The following is a 19286-nucleotide window of genomic DNA, read 5'->3' as shown; positions in this document are numbered from 1 at the left end:
TAAGCTGGGAAGCAGCAGGTTAAAAGGTCTATGTTCTTTCTCGTTGAGATGGCAGGAGAGCCCAGCAGAAGAGGTACGGACCAGATCCATTGTTCCACGGATATTAGGACATATGGTACACAACTCCTGTGGGAAGCGGTGATGCATTTTTCTTAGAAACATAGTTCTTTTTTTATTGATTGTTGGATCCATCTTCCGTCTGGTGCAACTTCCTGTACCTATCAAATGCATTCTGAAGACGTGATGACAACTGCAAGCTTAGCACACAGGAAGCCCAAACCAGAGCTGGGAAAAGGAAATCCAGGTTCTTTCAGGAATGGAGAAGAGGAAACTGCTGAAGCATTAGGGTTGGGAGGGAGGTGGGTGAAAATCACAGAGAGGCTGTGGCAAGAAAATCTCAGTTTAAGGTTGCATTTCCCTGTAGGTCAAGTCTTTGACACCTGAAATTGTCCATTAACTCAAAATTTAAAAAAAAAAAAAAAAAACTGGCCATCGAGGGAATCAGGGATGCCACCTCATTATGTTGCCGACCCAAGGCTGCGTTAGGAGTTAGGCTCATGTGTATTCATGTCAGCCTGAGCTCCCTTGGGCTCCAAACAGGTTCTCAGCTCAAAGGCCCAGACTGACCAGAGGAAAAGGTGTCCTGTCCGGCTTCCTACTGCCCCTTTCCTATCCTGTCTGCCAGCGCTCTTAGGGTGTGCTTTTTCCAGGGAAGGCCTTTGTGCATCGTCATAAATTTTCCCTTCAATTATTGCTCACCTCCTTTCCCCATCCCGCACCTCCTGCAGGCAGAAAGGAAGGGAATCAGTTGGTCCCCACAGGCCGGAAGCTGAGATGGGCTTGGGCAAGGTTCTGAGGTTACCCATTTGGTGCCTCTTCTTCCTCCCCATTCTCTTTCTTTTTCTTTTCTCTTATTCCCCTCCCTTGAGTCTTTTCCTTGCTTCCGTATGCTATGATATCCCCAATGCTGTGTCTCCTGGAAAAAGTTACTTTACCTCTCTGTGCCTGAGTTTCTTCCCCTGCTATATGCAGCTAGCTGATGGAGGTGTTTTGTGGATCTGAGATAATCTTAACTTCTCTGCAGCGTTGGAACCATGCCTGCCTTGCTAAGTACATGCCGGGCAGTATGAGCAAAGGCCATTGGAACCAGGGTCACCTCCCCTTGAAGCTCCTATTCTAACGCCCTGCAGTTTAGAGTCTACAAGGTCCTAGAAAATATTTTAAATAGCACAAAGTGGGAGGAGCCATGAAAGCCAACACAGACCAAAGACACAATCTCCCAACAGTCACATGGACCTGGAGAAGGTAGGAAGGATGGGGCCTACCTGGCTCTTGTGAATTTTTGCTGATGTCTTCCCGACGGCAGAACCGGGTGCCCAGGGAAGTCAGTTCACCCAGGTCTGCACCATGCCTGCCAGACTCTAGGGGCTCAGAACAGTCCACATTCCCCAGGAAGGGGTCCTAGGAGGGTTGAGAGTAGGGTGGAGACAAGATGGGATCAGGAGAGGTAAGAAAGAGATCATAGCCACTGCAGACTGCCTCTCTGTCCCTGAGAACCCTGGAGACCTCGGCTGTCCCTGACAGCTCTGCCAGACCTTTTATGAAGATAAAGAAGCCGTATCTGCCACTGGGCAGTGGGGGACAGTCTCACAGGCCCATCAGCCGAGCTGGGCGGCTCTCTCCACTCAAACACAGGGGCTTAAAAGCTGTCCCAGCACTCCAAGAGAACACTTGTCAATTGGGCGGGTTTTCATTGCAAGGAGGTGGTTAGGTAAGGCAATGGTTTTGCTTTTTGCCAGGATATTGGAACATTCTCTTTAATTGGTAATGATGAAAAAAATAGTGACAAGACCTATTGTTTATGGAACACCTGAGAGTTTCATTGTTCTCCACTTTTGATAACATCTGGTGACTGGGACTCTGCTCATCACCACTGCACAGACGTGGAAAAGCAGTGAGAGCTGGTGTGGTGACTTGGCCAAGATCCCCTGGCTGTCGTATGGTGATGCCAGCATCCCTCCAGCAGCTCTGCCTGACTGCGAAGTCCGTGCTGCCAGCCAGACAGTCTTCTGCTGTCTCTCGGGAACAGAGACCTCAAGTCTAGATTTCAAACATATGATGAGAGCTATGGGCATCTCTCTGCCCAACGGAGCTCTGAGAAATGACTGAACAGGGAGAGCAGCTGGGGACTTTTTGGAGGTTCTGGAATGTGGAGACGCCTACCCTCAGGCCTGCCTCATAGGCCAGCCAGAGAAAGGCCTGCAGATTCCCCCACCTGTTGTTTTTCCTGTCTCTACTCCTCCACAACTCCCAGGGGAGAGTGTATGTGCCCAAAGATTGTGTTTTTATTGTTGTTGTTTGTGTTTTAGGTTTTTGTCATAGAGTGTGTGTGCTCACTGGAGAAAGACAGAGAGGGAAAGTGAGAAATCACCCCCTAGAGGGATAGCCATGCCGCAATCTCGTCTCCTCCATTCTCCTCTCAGGATTTTTGGGCTTGCACACATATGTGCCTGGCATGATTGTCAAGCCACCAGGTCCAGGATTTTAATCGTCAGCCATGGTGCCTTAACCACCATGCCACTAGCTGACTCCACCCAAGGATAATTTCTTAAAAGTAAAGATAAGGGCCAGCCAGTGGAGCGGAGGTTAAGGTGGGTGGATCCCACATGGCTGACAGTGCAGTCTGAGCCTAAGACCTGAAAAAAGAGCAGCTTGAAAAAAGAGCTGGACGTGTGTGCGTGTGCCCAAAGTCTTGAAAGGACAAAGGAAGGAGAAGGGATTGGGGCATGACCATTTCCCATAGCGGATGCTTTCTCACTCCCCTCCCTCTTTCTTTCTGTCTCTTTCTGGCAAGTGCCCACAACTTCTAGGGGGAAAAAAAAGAGTAAAGATAATACTAGGCTACAGGACCAGCAGTTAGCGTAATGGCTATGTCGCTGGACTCCCACGTAGTCGACCGTGGTTCGAGTACTGGACCTGGTGGCTTAAACTCATGCCGGGCGCGTGTGCATGCGTCCCCAAGATCCCGAGAGGAGAGTGGAGGAGGAGGGATTGCGGCGTGACCATCCCCCCTGGGGGGTGATTTCTCACTTTCTGTCTCTGTTTCTCTCTGTCTGGTGAGTGCATGTGCCCTATAGCAAAAACCTCTCCAAAAAAAAAAAAAGATAATACTAGGCTAGATGTCTAGTGAAACGTCAGGAGCTGGCCACTATCTGCAAGCTGTGTGTGCCAAATAGCAACACGTATCAGAAAGAGCATTCACTGGGGAACTATAGAACCAGCGGTGGGATTATCTGAATAAATGGCACTTCTCTGGGATGCAGTTCCCTTATCTATAACATGGGCATGGTACTAACTGCTGAGCACTGACCCTAGAACAGTCCTGAACTTTGTATCTCAGATTTAAGGCTCCAGCAAGTTTTCGTGGCAGGTGCTACTCGTCCGACGCACACAGCCAGTGAGTGGCAGGCTAGGGTAGAGCCAAGTCGTCATTAACTCTGGAAGCAACACCATCCTTTGCTACTTGAAGGAAATATTTTCCATTTTCCCCCAGACTTCGGCCCTGGTAGCTAGAGAGCTTTCTGAATGTCACTGTCGACGCCGACTGGCTCTCCTAGATTCAGGACCGCCTAGAAGAGTACAGGAAAACAGGTATTTTCTGGAAGTGCGATGTAAAGAGCGAGAGGTCACGTGGATGAAATATGAATTCTCAAAATACCTCGTACTTCGAATTTAAAGCTAGCATAGGATAAAAATGTCCTTGGTTCGGAAGCCCATACACTAAAACTGGAATGATACAGAGAAGACTAGCATGGTCCCTGCACAAAAGTAGATGAATTCCTCAGGGTGCAGGTCCAGTTGCAAAAATACACAAATCAAAAGTATGATGGCTTAAATAAAAAGTTTTTTTCCCTGGAGGTGAGAAATCCGGGCCTAGGGTCAGCTCTTGGCGGTCCCTAAAGTATACTGCATCTCCTCATCACCTGGAATAGCTGGTGGAACGCAAATCATTCCATCTTCACCTCAGGCAACAGAAGAGGGATTGCGGCGTGACCATCCCCCATGGGGGATGCTTTCCTCTGTTCCTTCTCTCTGTCTTTCTTGAGAAACAGAAATAACAGGGTAACTATATATGTAAAAGAAGGGAATTATTGGGACCAGCAGGTGATGTGGTGGTTAAGGTGCTGGACACTCCCACATGGGTTACCATGGTTCGAGTCCTGGACCTGGTGGCTTGCTTTCTCACTTTCCCTCTTTCTCTCTCTCTCTCTCTGTATCTCTCTGGTCAAATTAAAAATAAATAAATAAATAAAAGGAATGAATGAATAAAAGTAAATAAATAATTTTAAAAAGAAAATTTAAAAAAAAAAAGAAGGGAATTATTATAGAAATTGCCTCACACAGTCTGAAAGCAAATCCCTACAATAGGCTGTTTGCAAGCTGTAGAAACAGCTGAGACACTGAAGCAAGGAAGATGGTGTAGTTCCAATCCAAGGCCTGAAGGGGGCCCCCAGGGTGTAGCTGGTGTGAGTCCAGAGTCCAAAGGTTAAAGAACTAGGCGTCTGTTTGCCTAGAGAGGTGCAGGGGAAAGGGCCCACAGGAACAAAGGGCAGCCAAGGACCAGGTGGAGGGGCAGGGGTGGAGCAGACAGAATATCTGGAGTAAACCAGCACACTCCAGAAGGAAAAGAGTGGAAGAGAGAGGGAGAAAGAGAAGAGAAAGGAAGAAGGGGAGCCAAGAAACAGAAACCCTACTTCCTCTGTTTGCCCCTCCCATGCTCCTAGTCAACTGAACGGTGGGAACGGTGGCCACCCATGTTGAAGGTGGCTCTTCCAGGGCAATACCCTCACAGATACCCTTACAACAATATTCCACCAGGCGTCCAGGCGTCCTTCAGTCTAGTCAAGTTGACATCCAAAATTAACCATCATCAATGCTAGTTTCTGCCATAGTAATCTTTTCAAAACACCTCGTACTTAGAATTTAAAGCTAGCATAGGATAAAAATGTCCTTGGTCAACGTGGCCCAGTTTCCCCTTTTTTCTGCATGCATGCACAGTCACATACACGAGATGTTTAAAAATGACCCACGTGAAACAAGACACTGCCAGAATAGCAGCTTGCCTCTGCAGAGCCAACCGGAGAGGGCGTCTTCAGACCTCTGAAAGACGGTCAGGGGCTTCCAGAGCCAGAAGTAAGAAATGACAAGAAGTGTGTCCAGACCACTCAGAGGCCAGTCTACGTGGTTAACGGGGTCAGGACCAGCTTACAAGAGGGAGAGAGTGAGAGCTGAGCAGGTGATCAGAGCTTGGTCAGCCGTAGGTGCCAGTTCGGGGCAGGATCATATTTGTGATTGTGAACTGGTGAGAGACAAACACAAGGACAAGGTCCTGGACAGTAGGACTCCTGCACTCTGAGCTTGCTAACCCAATCCTTGAATCCAGCCTTCTTTCCCTTGGCCCACCTTCACCAGGAAAAGCTAAATATTCATGTCTCGGGCTTCCTTGAAACTGTCGAAAGTGGCATGCAACTCAGTTTTGAACTCTGACATGCACGAATGATGGAGATACCCGAGGAACCATCTGCTTTTCTGATTAAGGGGCACACAAAGCTGGAGCTCACCTCCTTTCCCGCATGTCTGTCTGCCGCCGCGCACAGCCAGTGAGTGGCAGGCTAGGGTAGAGCCAAGTCGTCATTAACTCTGGAAGCAACACCATCCTTTGCTACTTGAAGGAAATATTTTCCATTTTCCCCCAGACTTCGGCCCTGGTAGCTAGAGAGCTTTCTGAATGTCACTGTCGACGCCGACTGGCTCTCCTAGATTCAGGACCGCCTAGAAGAGTACAGGAAAACAGGTATTTTCTGGAAGTGCGATGTAAAGAGCGAGAGGTCACGTGGATGAAATATGAATTCTCAAAATACCTCGTACTTCGAATTTAAAGCTAGCATAGGATAAAAATGTCCTTGGTTCGGAAGCCCATACACTAAAACTGGAATGATACAGAGAAGACTAGCATGGTCCCTGCACAAAAGTAGATGAATTCCTCAGGGTGCAGGTCCAGTTGCAAAAATACACAAATCAAAAGTATGATGGCTTAAATAAAAAGTTTTTTTCCCTGGAGGTGAGAAATCCGGGCCTAGGGTCAGCTCTTGGCGGTCCCTAAAGTATACTGCATCTCCTCATCACCTGGAATAGCTGGTGGAACGCAAATCATTCCATCTTCACCTCAGGCAACAGAAGAGGGATTGCGGCGTGACCATCCCCCATGGGGGATGCTTTCCTCTGTTCCTTCTCTCTGTCTTTCTTGAGAAACAGAAATAACAGGGTAACTATATATGTAAAAGAAGGGAATTATTGGGACCAGCAGGTGATGTGGTGGTTAAGGTGCTGGACACTCCCACATGGGTTACCATGGTTCGAGTCCTGGACCTGGTGGCTTGCTTTCTCACTTTCCCTCTTTCTCTCTCTCTCTCTCTGTATCTCTCTGGTCAAATTAAAAATAAATAAATAAATAAAAGGAATGAATGAATAAAAGTAAATAAATAATTTTAAAAAGAAAATTTAAAAAAAAAAAGAAGGGAATTATTATAGAAATTGCCTCACACAGTCTGAAAGCAAATCCCTACAATAGGCTGTTTGCAAGCTGTAGAAACAGCTGAGACACTGAAGCAAGGAAGATGGTGTAGTTCCAATCCAAGGCCTGAAGGGGGCCCCCAGGGTGTAGCTGGTGTGAGTCCAGAGTCCAAAGGTTAAAGAACTAGGCGTCTGTTTGCCTAGAGAGGTGCAGGGGAAAGGGCCCACAGGAACAAAGGGCAGCCAAGGACCAGGTGGAGGGGCAGGGGTGGAGCAGACAGAATATCTGGAGTAAACCAGCACACTCCAGAAGGAAAAGAGTGGAAGAGAGAGGGAGAAAGAGAAGAGAAAGGAAGAAGGGGAGCCAAGAAACAGAAACCCTACTTCCTCTGTTTGCCCCTCCCATGCTCCTAGTCAACTGAACGGTGGGAACGGTGGCCACCCATGTTGAAGGTGGCTCTTCCAGGGCAATACCCTCACAGATACCCTTACAACAATATTCCACCAGGCGTCCAGGCGTCCTTCAGTCTAGTCAAGTTGACATCCAAAATTAACCATCATCAATGCTAGTTTCTGCCATAGTAATCTTTTCAAAACACCTCGTACTTAGAATTTAAAGCTAGCATAGGATAAAAATGTCCTTGGTCAACGTGGCCCAGTTTCCCCTTTTTTCTGCATGCATGCACAGTCACATACACGAGATGTTTAAAAATGACCCACGTGAAACAAGACACTGCCAGAATAGCAGCTTGCCTCTGCAGAGCCAACCGGAGAGGGCGTCTTCAGACCTCTGAAAGACGGTCAGGGGCTTCCAGAGCCAGAAGTAAGAAATGACAAGAAGTGTGTCCAGACCACTCAGAGGCCAGTCTACGTGGTTAACGGGGTCAGGACCAGCTTACAAGAGGGAGAGAGTGAGAGCTGAGCAGGTGATCAGAGCTTGGTCAGCCGTAGGTGCCAGTTCGGGGCAGGATCATATTTGTGATTGTGAACTGGTGAGAGACAAACACAAGGACAAGGTCCTGGACAGTAGGACTCCTGCACTCTGAGCTTGCTAACCCAATCCTTGAATCCAGCCTTCTTTCCCTTGGCCCACCTTCACCAGGAAAAGCTAAATATTCATGTCTCGGGCTTCCTTGAAACTGTCGAAAGTGGCATGCAACTCAGTTTTGAACTCTGACATGCACGAATGATGGAGATACCCGAGGAACCATCTGCTTTTCTGATTAAGGGGCACACAAAGCTGGAGCTCACCTCCTTTCCCGCATGTCTGTCTGTCTTGAATGTGAATGTGATATCTGGAGCTGTGGGAGCCATATTGTAATCAGGAAGGGAAAATCAACCAAATTATCAAACCAATAGTTTGATATCATTGAATCGAACCAAGTCCAGGAGCCACCTCTAGATATGCTGCTATGTGAGAAAAATAAACCTATGCTAGTTCTAGCAGCCCAAGCAGCTCTTAGCTGTTATTTACAGCCAAGTGCATTACTCTGTGACAGAGAGTAGCAAGTACAGGAGAATGACATGCACAGGGCCTCCAGGTATAAGATAGAAGCCCAGTTATGGGAGGAAACTCTGGAGTCTGATGGGAAAAGTCTGAATCTAATCAGACCACCCTGGTACAAACCTGGGTGCTGGCAGTCTGATAGGCAGACTACAGGCTCCCAAAAATGTCTGTACTCTAATCCCAGGAACAGACGAAACTTCACAGATGTGGCTAACATTACAGACCCTGAGAAAACGGGAGAGATTGTCTGAGTGGACTCAATCTCATCACACAAGTCCTTTAAAGCGGAGAACATTTCTGAGAGTTGGGACAGAAAAAGAAGGAAGAGCAATTTGAAGCATGAGAAGAACTCAACCTGCTGTCATTGGCTTTGAAGACGGAGGAAGGGGCCATGAGCGAAGGAAGCTGACAGACAACAAAGAAATGGGGATGTCAGACTCAGAGCTGCAAAGACCTGAATTCTGCTAACAGCCTAAATGAGCAAGAAAATGAATCTTTCTCTAGATCCCCCGCGCAGGGATGCAGTCCTGACAACACTTTGATTTGAGCCTGGTGAGGTGCATGTTAGGTTTCTACCCCTGCTCTGACCTATAGAGTAGTAAGATAATAAATTCGTATTGTTTAAGCTAAGTTGGCAGCAATTTGCTATGGCAGTAGTAGAAAACTAACACAGATTTCAGCACCAGGCGCGGGATGCGCTACACCAAATACAAAATGTGCAGTGGCTTTGAAACTGGGCAGCAGGCAGTGGCTAGAAAAATTTTGAGGAGCACAAGCAAGGAACCAGACTTCTTTTGGTGAACTCTTAGTAGAAATATGGACATTAAGGAAACTAAAAATGGGGAGCTGCAGTTAGCGCAATGGCTGTGTCACTGAACTCCCATATAGTCGACCGCGGTTCAAGTCCTGGACCTGGTGGCTTGGACTCATGCCTGGAGCGTGTGCATGTGTGCCCAGGATCCCGAGAGGAGAATGGAGGAGAAGGAATTGCGGCGTGGCCATCCCTCCTGGGGGGTGATTTCTCGCTTTCTGTCTCTCTTTCTCTCTCTGCCTTTCTGACGAATGCATGCACCCTATAGCAAATCCCTCTCCAAATAAAAAAGAAACTGAAAATGTCATTAGGAATGAGAGGGAAGAGGATCTTTGTTAAATAGTGGCAGAAAGCTTAGTGCAATTGTGTCCTACAGTTCTGTGGAAAGCAGAATTTGCAAAGGGTGACATTGAACATTCCATAGAGGAGATTTCTAAGAAAAACGTTGAAGATGAGGTCTCATCTCTTCTTGCTGCTTTTAGTAAAATGTGAGAGGAAGGAAATAAATGGAAGGAAGAGTTTTTTAAAGAAAACAAACAGGATTTAATGGTTTTGAAAGCCCACATACTATCCAGTTGGCAAAATATGCTAAAATTAAAAGACTCACTGCTAGGAATGTGTGCACTTCAGGAAAAGCCCAGGGTGTGACATCTTAGAGCAAAAGGTATAATAAAGTCACACAAAAGGCTCTCAGATGAGGGTGTGACTCACAAATCCTCAACCAAACTAAAGAGTTTATGATCTGTTCTCTTAACCATATCAACAAAAGCTAAAAGTAAAGGTGAAAATATCTAGAAAAGATTTCTGAATGAGCCTCTTGTCTAATGAAGTAAACCCCCATGACACACATGGGAGACCCACAATGACCATGAGACAGTTATGTCAGCAGAGACACTGCTAGCTTAAACAGAGGATACCAAGAAAACACAATGAAAAATGGCTGTTGAACCTTTTAAGTTCTATAGGCAGAAAACAGGCTGATAAAATACTCAGCTGCAGGGCAAGCAGGTGGCATAGCGGTAACATCACTGGAATCTCACATAGTGGACTGTAGTTCGAGTCTTGGACCCAGCGGCTTGAACCTCACATCCGGAGCATGTGCATGCATGACCAAAATCCTGAGAGGAAAAGGGATTGTGATGTGGGCATTTCTCCTGGGGTGTGATTTTTCACTTTCTCTTTGGTGAGCAGATGCACCCTATAGCAAGAATCTCTCAAAACAAAACAAAAACTCAGCTGCAAACATATTGCTACCCTTCATGAAAAAAGAAGGATAATACAAAGGGCAGATGCCTGACCCACAAAGGATTATTCCCAGATCTGAAACCTAGTTGAATTTACCTGGATAATTTGTAAATTTCTTGAGAGGGATGACACTTTTTTTTTTTTGTTTTTTGTTTTTTTAGTTTGCTATAGGGCGCATGTGCTTGCCAGAGAAAGAGAGAGAGAGAAAATGAGAAATCACCCCGCAGGAGGGATGGGATGGCCTCATGGCAACTCCTTCTCCTCTCGGGATTTTGGGCATGCATGCAGATACACCCAGCGTAATTTTCCAGCCACTGAGTCTGGAACTTGAACCACGAAGTCAGCCATGTGGGATCCAGCCACCTTAACCTCCACACCACAGTCTGGCCCCTCATGACACTTTCCCCCCTCAATTTTCTCCTTTTTGAACCGGAATATCTGTAACTGTTATCCCATGTCTGTCCTGCCACCATAATTTGAGTGCAGATCATCTATTTCTCTGGTTTCACAGGTCCACACCTGGAGGAAACTTTTGCCCAGGGGTGAGTCCTTCTCAGAGCTTTGCCTTTATCTGATTCAGATGCTAAGATCTAAAACGTTTGAGTTGATGAGATTCAGGAGTTTTGAGTTAATGCTATAATAAATTGAGACAAGGTATCTGTGGATCAGGTGAATGTATTTTGCATGTGGGACAGATATAAGTCTTTGGTGGCCAGAGAAAGGACTGACCTACAGGAAGTTAAGATAATTCATTTGTACCATTAAAGCTGTTAAATTTATGGTAACTCCTTATAGTAGCAATAGAGACTAAAGCAGATGCTTTGTACTACAAGTCAGGGAAATAGAAGTATTTTTCATCCTGAGATGAAAAAGCAGCAACAAGAATGCCACAAGTTGTTTCCAGCCTAATCATCCATTCCTGCAAAATACATTTAAGAAATGTGCTTTGTCTTTCTGAGCTTCCATTTCTACAAGAGTGAAATGGAGAAGGAGAATGGATATTCTCTGTCAATGTGCTGGACAGGAAGACTGTTCATTGCTCTGCCAAGCCATGGGCCATTCCCTGCTCTCTCGGGCAGTGGCTCTGTTCATGGCTATAATATGCTGTCATGAAGACGATGCCTCCTGGTGAACCACGCCATGGTGCCCTAGCCAGTGAAGTAGTGGAGTGGTTTTCCCATGATGGGTTTTTCTTCAACAATCATACACAAGCCCATGGTTTTTATTCATAACCAATGCACCTTGAGCCTCAAATAAACTCAAATTCTAGTCTCCAATTTCTTTTTTCTTTTTTTGCTATAGGGCACATGTGCTCGCCAGACAGAGAGAGACAGCGAGACTGAAAGCGAGAAATCACCACCACCCACCCCCCCAGGGAGGATGGCCACGCCGCAATCCCTTCTCCTCCATTCTCCTCTCAGGATCTTGGGCATGCACGCACACGCGCCCTGTGTGAGTTTAAGCCACTGGGTCTGGGACGCGAACCACGGTCGACTACGTGGGAGTCCAGCAACATAGCCATTATGCTAACTGCTGGTCCCTCTAGTCTCCAATTTCTGACCACCTTCAAATTCAGCAGGTTAGGGACCAGCAGCCCTATAGCAAAAACCTCTTTAAAAATCAACAGATTAGAAGTAGTTTTTCTCCTTAATATCCTGCTGATTAATAGCATCGCCCTCCTTCCGTCCATCCAGCTGTCATCCCTGCTTCCTCCCTCTTTTCATGCCTGGCTTCTGATCACTCACCACACCTGTCCATTCTACCTGTGAATTGCCTTTTCAGTTTTTCCTCGACTTCCCATTCATATACTACAGGTCAAGCCCTGGCTCTCTCTCACTGAGTCTCATCTATTATACTCTTGTCAGAATTATCTTTTTCTCTAATTCAAAATTATGGTCATATCAATTTCTGCATTAAAGCTGTAAAAGACTCCTGAGAGTTACAGGATAAAAATTCAGTGCTTCACCATGGCTAACCTCTCCTCCAGTCATTGTTCTTTGTAAATCCTGTTTCTGGTAAACCACACTAACAGTCACTGATCAAGAACAAAAGACCTATGTAGAAAAACTGAAGATGGGGCCAGCAGGTGGCGTGCTGGTAAACGTGCTGAATCGCATGGCCAAGTGCAGAGTTCAAGTTCTGAACCTAGCTTGAAGAAACACTCCAGGCACATGGGGTGTGTGGGGGGGAGTTTCAAATCCCAAAAGGAGAATAGAAAGAAGATTGTGGCTTGGCCATCCCCCTTGGGGGGTGCTTTCTTACTTTCCCTCTCTCTGTGTCTCTATCTCTCTCTGGCAAGCACACATAGCAAGAACTAAAAAACAAACCCAAAACTGAAGGTGTTCTGGTGCAACTGCCCTGAGAAGCTGGGCCACCCCCCCACCCCCGTACTGACAGACCTTACTTTCATCTTCCTTAGATCCCACATGTTACACCTTTCAACTCTTTGAAATCTCTCAGATTCCTCACCCACACCGAAGCCAGTGATGAATAGCATTTTTCAAAAGAATTATTTATTTTATTTTATTTATTCATTCACTTATTTAATTTGACTAGAGGGAGAGAGGGAAAGAAAGAAAGCAAGCCACCAGGCCCGGGACTTGAACCGTGGGCAGCCATGCGGAAGTGTCTAGTGCCTTAACCATCACACCACCTACTGGCCCCCAGTGAATAGCATTTTTAAACGGTATTATTGGTGATGCCTTTATGTAGATTTTATCCAACTCCTCAAAGAGAGAATGAGTCAGCACTATGGTAAGGCTAGTTAAAATAGAAATCAGAGAAACAGAAGTTTACATAGTCTACTAGGAAAATCACTATGAAATAAGTTTGCCAACTAGAGCCCAAACTCGTTAATGTTCTACAGGACAATAAAACCATAACCTTGGGGGGTTATCTTTCCTATAGCACAGAAATTATTCATCTTTATTTCAGACAAAGTCTACAAGTTAACATGTAATTTCAGAGTCAGAGTCCTTAATTATAGTAAACACACATACAACAAAGCCAAGCACAGCTATGTTCTCTGGATAATTATTGGGTTGTCTGAAAAGTCTTGACTCATTTTTGCATAGGAAAACATAGAAAAATACGCATGACTTTTCCAATGACCCAATAAATAATTCTTGGCAGAGCCTGTTAAAGGATGCTCAGTACAACATGTCATTCACCTTCCTGCTTATTCCCAAGTTTTTGTTTGTTTGTTTGTTTGTTTGGGTTTTTTTTTTTTTTGAGAAGTTTTTGCTATAGGGCGCGTGCGCTCTCCAGAAAGACAGAGACAAACAGAGAGATAGAAAGCGAGAAATCACTCCCCCAGGAGGGATGGTCATGCTGCAATCCCTTCTCCTCCATTCTCCTCTCAGGATCTTGGGCACACATGCACATGCACCCGGTGTGAGTTTTAAGCCACCGGGTCCGGGATGCGAACCGCGGTCGACTACATGGGAGTCCAGCGACATAGCCATTATGCTAACTGCTGGTCCCATTATTCCCAAGTTTTTAATGATTTTAGAAAACACATCAGTGGGAAAGGAATGGTGGCACAGCAGTAAAACCTGATGCTCTGTGAGGCTGACCTCTGTGAGGCTGACCCACATTGGAAGCTTCTAGAAATTCACATCAGATCTCCCTGAGTATGCCAAGCACGTGTGTGGCCATGATCTGGGGCTGGCTGCAGTCGGGGCTGAATCACAGTGTCAAGACCCTGTTGGGGGTGTTATCTGTCTGTTCCTCTTGCTCATGAAAGAAAGAAAGAAAGAGAGAGAGAGAGAGAGAGAGAGAGAGAGAGAGAGAGAGAGAGAGAGAGAGAAAGAAAGAAAGAAAGAAAGAAAGAAAGAAAGAAAGAAAGAAAGAAAGAAAGAAAGAAAGAAAGAAAGAAAGAAAGAAAGACAGACTCTGGAAAAAAAAAAAACATATTAATGGAGGAGACCAAACTGAAGGAATTTCAGGCATCAGGCAATCTACATGGGTAGATTTACATTTTAATATATACTTCTCCCCTTGAAATAACCCAGAAGATAGCTTTGTTGATAAAAACAAAATTAGGAAGAAACTTCCCTGAAAGGCTAATATCAGCCAATGTGGTTAGTACTTTTTGGATCAAAATAAAATTTGATACACTGGGTTTACTCCGGTGACCTAAATCTAGCCAAGACTTTGAAAAGCAAATGTGGCCTATTTTCTGCCAACTATTTCTCTGTTGAATCACAAAGGCAACCTGGTTGCATGCAGTCCGTCTGGAATAGGGGAAAACCACTGGCTCTGGAGAAATAGACCTAAATTTGATTCCTAAATCACATATCAGCTCATAGTCCTGTTTACTCGCCTGCAAGAGGGATTCATAAACATCAAAAACATTGGAGAATGGGTCCTAAACGTTGGTCCCCAAACCAATGCTTACCTGTAAAAACATTTTCAACAGTTTATATTGAAATGGTGAAAATGTAAAAAGTACTGGGGAGAGGGGGCAGTATAGTAAGGGTTTTACAAAGTTATATTTATATACTGTTTTTTGTTTTGGGATTGTCCTTCTTATTGTGTGTATGTGTGTGTGTGTGTGTGTGTGTGTGTGTAATAATACGTCTTTTTTGTTCTGAATTCATGGTAATCACAAATAGCAGACAGTTTTAAAAATGACTTTAGTGGAGCCAGCAGGTGGCATGATGGTTAAAGGCGCTGGACTCCCACATAGCCAACCATGGTTTGAGTCCTGGACCTGGTGGCTTGCTTTCTCACTTTCTCACTCTCTGTCCCTCTCTGATCAAATTAAAATAAATAAAGTTAAATAAAATAATTCTTTTAAAAAATGACTTTAGAGGACACAATAAAGTGGGCAACCCCTGGGCCAGCAGATGGCATGGGAGTTAAGGAGCTGGATCTCACATGGCCAATTTCACAGTTGGAGGTGCAGACCCAGTGGCTTGAAGAGCACACCTGGTGCGTGTGCGTGTGCATGTGCACCCAAAATCCCAAGAGGAGAATGGAGGAGAACGAACTGTGATGTGGCCATTCCCCCTTGGGGGTGATTTCTCACTTTCTCTGTCTCCGTCTCTGTATCTCTCTCTATCTCACTAGTGCATGTGCCTTTTAGCAAAGAGCAAAAAAAGAGGGGGGCAACCCTACATCCATCTCCAAATGCTTTTTGATACTGCTGAGGGAGCCACTGTGAGACAGAACGTGGATTTACTTTGTGAACTACAAATGTGAATACAAAGCGAGCTATTATGACCAGGGACTCCCAAAGGGCCATTGCCTCGATGGTAAAGAAAACATCATCCAGCTGGCCCTAAAGACGCCAGGAGAACCCATACTGAAGCCATGCTTCCTTGACGTCTAACCAGGACAGGCCTCTCGCAGCAAGGGAACCCAGGGTCCATGGAGAATGGGGCTACCTCTCGTGAAGCCCCTGCCTGCTCTTTACAGAGAGAGATTTCTTCATACGAGACATTTACTTTCAGTGGAGAGAGTGAATAGCAGGGTATGACCGTCCCTATTCAGAGGCTAAGGAACCTCCCTTGCCCAAGAGTAAGTGATGAGAGGGAGAAATGCGGTTGGCCACAGCAGAGCCGAGGCTAGAGAAGAAAGGAGGTTCCAGTGCTCAGATCTGGGAACTGCATGGGGCTGGTGGAGCTAGAGGGTTGGGTAGCAATGTCCGTGTGGGAGTTGGCAGGGCCCAGGACTTCTGTCAGGATAAATCACCGTCGAATAATCCCAGAGAGCCCCTTTGGCCTCTGGAGCTGACCACACATATTAAATCCCTTTTGTCCACTTTACATAGCAGTACCTCATTGAAGGAAAGGAAATAAACCGGAGATGAAAATTAAGTTCATCCATGTCTTCATTTAGACATAATTCTTGCTAAAGCAACAAAAAAGCACCCCCAGGGTGTTCCCCCCCCCCCCCCGTGCATAAACATATTTTTCAAACAAAAATAACATAATATAGTGCATTCAGTATTCCACCTTTTTTTTTCTTTTTCTGGAGAGGTTTTTGCTATAGGGTGCATGCGCTGGCCAGACAGACAGAGAGAGACAGAGAGATAGAAAGCGAGAAATCATCCCCCGGGGGGATGGCCACGCCACAATCCCTTCACTTCCTTTCTCTTCTCGAGATCTTGGGCACGCACGCACACGCGCCTGGCGTGAGTTTTAAGCCACTGGGTCCGGGACGCAAACCGGGGTGGACTACATGGGAGTCCAGCGACATAGCCAGTACGCTAACTGCTAGTCCAAGTATTCCACTTTTTCCTCTTAGCAAAAAACCCCACATTTTCCATGTCACTATATAGATGACGTTATATTGATGGCTACATAAATACTATTACACAAATGTCATTTAATAATTGTGCAGGAGGGGGCGGCATTTAGGTTCTCTCTCTCTCTCTCTCTCTCTCACACACACACACACACACACACACACACGCACGGACGCACTGATAGCCTCTGTAGCTAAATCCTTCCATACAAAGTGCTGATGACGGCTATATGGGTGTCCACCGCACCAATCTTCCGACTTTTCTGCATGCTTGACATTTCTTGTAAGATTTGGGTGAACATTTCCTTGAAATATGCTCACATGGGTCCCTAATGATCTTCACACGTGTTCCCAGAAGCAGCACAGCTGGGTGGGAGGCCGCCTGTTTGTGAGGTCTGCAACCCGGGGCGAGGGCCTCGGGCTGGGCGGGTACTGCGGGCAGGCGCCCCTCGGTGCGAGGCTGAGCGGCCGCTCACGGGCGCTGGCTGTCCAGGGCCCTGGGCCTCTCTGAAGCCGCGGCGAGCGGCAGGGAGATCGCCCGGTCCGCGCTTTGGCATGGCCTCTATGAAAAAGACCAGGGGTGTGCCAGGCTGCCAGGGGCGTGCCAGGCTGCCAGGAGCACTGCTTCAAAGCGGTGGGCGCCCGGGGAAGAAAAGGCCAGTGTGCGTTCGGGAACTCCAAAGCCTCGTCCAGGCCCAGCGGCTCGCGAGGGCGGGCCGAGGGAGCGGGGACCGCTCTGGAACAGTGCGGGCAGTCAGGCTGCGGGTGCCCCGCCGGGACAAAGGGGCCTCAGTGCTGGCGAAAAGGCGGCCTGGGGCCTGGTGCGAGCATAAAGGGAGGCTGTGTCTCCGTGGCACTCAACTTCACCTTTGTCTTCGGAGCCCAAGTCAAAGGAAGGTTACAGAAGGAGCCTGCAGGCTCTCCTCCCTCGTCAGGGGTCTGGTCAATAGGAAGGCCAAGTTCTTTCCCCAAGATGCTGGGAATTCAGATGAAAATAGAAATGTGTGTGCCTGCGAGGGGGACAGCGGGCAGTGTTTCTGTCCATAGCTGGGTCTCTGGCCAGGGCTCACCAGGAGAGCCAGGCCAAACGGCTGGAACCAGCAGTCCAGAAGGGGCGCCGCCACCAGGCCACTTGCCCTCGGTGGGAGTCTGGGGTGGGGTGGCAGGACAGCTTTCTTCCCAGCAGATCCTAAGCAGCTCTCAGCTGTCCAGACTGCTACGACTCTTTCTCTTCTCCAGAGACAGAGCTGCCCTATCTTCTGGCCCGAAAGCTGCAGCCTAGGGATCACTTCAAAAGGTCAACGGTGCAAGGTTAAAGGTGACTGCCATTCTTGCTCTTGGCCTTTGCTGAGTCTTGTAGATTTGGCACAAGAGTAGCTGTCCTCGGCCAGGTCTCTGTTGGCATGTAAAGTGAGAAAAGTGCCACTCAGGTGTCTGAGTCCCCTAAGTGATACCAGTGGCTCGCAGCAGTGAGGAGTGGCAGTGATGAAGGGCAGTTCACTGCCAGCCCAACACACATCACACTCCCCCCGTATCTCAACTTTGCAATCCGACTTTTTGTTATGGAGAGGCAAAATAGTTACGTAAGCAAATGAGAAAACATAGGAACTAATATGATCCACAATCTTTGAATCTCAGAACTGAATCTTATTGTAGCTTTGTCTCTTACCCTGGAGAAATAATCTCAGTCGCTTGCCACATCTGTAAAATGGGCATAGGATACCTGCCTCGTGGAGTTGCTGTGAGAATTAAAAGAGAAAGCATGTGTGAATACTCCTAATAAGTATTCACGTAAAGTCGTTTATTTTTTTAAAAACATGATTCCTCCTAGTATTGTTGCAAATGGATTTGAGGCTACTTACCTCAAGTACAGAGAGTACAATATAAATAGTAAAGGAATAGTTTCAAGTTTTGTTCTGAAAATTGTGAGTTCATTTTTATCTTTTACAGTAAGAATGCACTTTTTTACCCACTAACTTGTGAAATAAATGCATTTAAGAACCAAGTGAAGGAAAAAATGAAAAGGGACTGAATCCCACAGGGCTGACTGGTGTGAGTCCCGGACCCCGGCAAGCACACATGTCTTATAGCAAAAAGTGTCTTACATGACAAAGAAGGAGACAGAGATGAAAGCGGTGGTGATAGTATCTAGAGTGTTTCACAGAGGAGCCAGGAGACTTGCTAGAAATAGGCCATCAGCTGAATTCTGAGCTCCCGAGCATCCGGCACAAGGAGGGGAATATGATCACATGATCATTTTCTTTTTTTTTCTTTTTTTAAAAAAACAATATCATTAAAACATAAAACAATTAAATATTATACATATATGTTCCCCTTCCTCTAAAACCCATGATTTTATTCAACAGTGTCCTCAGAATTAATATCACTTACTCAGAAGTGAGAACACATAAGAATAGGCTATTAATTAATAATTTTTCCATAAAATGATAATTATATAAAGAAACAAATAACTTGCATTTTTTCAGCGAGCAAGGGAATGGTGCTAGGGAACCTTTTTTTTTTTTTTTTTCTGGTGGCAAAAATGGCCACCATTCAAGGCCAAGGCAAGTAGGCTCTGAGAATCTCCTAATTATTTCTGAGATTTGGGAGTGCATGATTTTAATTAGAATAGGAACAAAGTATACTGCTACATTTAACAAACCACCATTTGTGTATTTGGGCCCTTTTTTTTTCATTACGGAGTGTTAGCTATAGTTTGTAGGTACTTGCCAGAGAGAGAGAGAGAGACAGAGAGAGGGAAAGTGAGAAGTCACCCCCCCCACGGGGATGACCACGCCACAAATCCCTTCTCCTACAGGGACTGTGGACATGCATGCACATGCACCTGGCATGATTTTCAAGCCACTGGGTCTGGGAACCAACCCACAGTCAGACCTA

General features: G+C 46.3%; 2 non-coding genes across 2 annotated transcripts; both read left to right on the top strand.

The window, feature by feature from the left end:
• The first annotated feature begins 3756 nt into the window (after positions 1–3756).
• On the top strand, positions 3757–3864 carry LOC114006200 (U6 spliceosomal RNA). The gene has a single exon (XR_003547952.1). It is a non-coding gene; the product is annotated as a U6 spliceosomal RNA (small nuclear RNA).
• A 2095-nt stretch (positions 3865–5959) lies between these two features.
• Positions 5960–6067, top strand: LOC114006206 (U6 spliceosomal RNA). Its single transcript, XR_003547958.1, has one exon. It is a non-coding gene; the product is annotated as a U6 spliceosomal RNA (small nuclear RNA).
• Positions 6068–19286: the final 13219 nt, after the last annotated feature.

This window comes from Tupaia chinensis, unplaced genomic scaffold (assembly GCF_000334495.1).
Source record: "Tupaia chinensis unplaced genomic scaffold, TupChi_1.0 Scaffold146140_1, whole genome shotgun sequence".
NCBI classification, from domain to species: Eukaryota; Metazoa; Chordata; class Mammalia; order Scandentia; family Tupaiidae; genus Tupaia; species Tupaia belangeri.
This window is presented reverse-complemented; position numbering and strand designations above follow the sequence as displayed.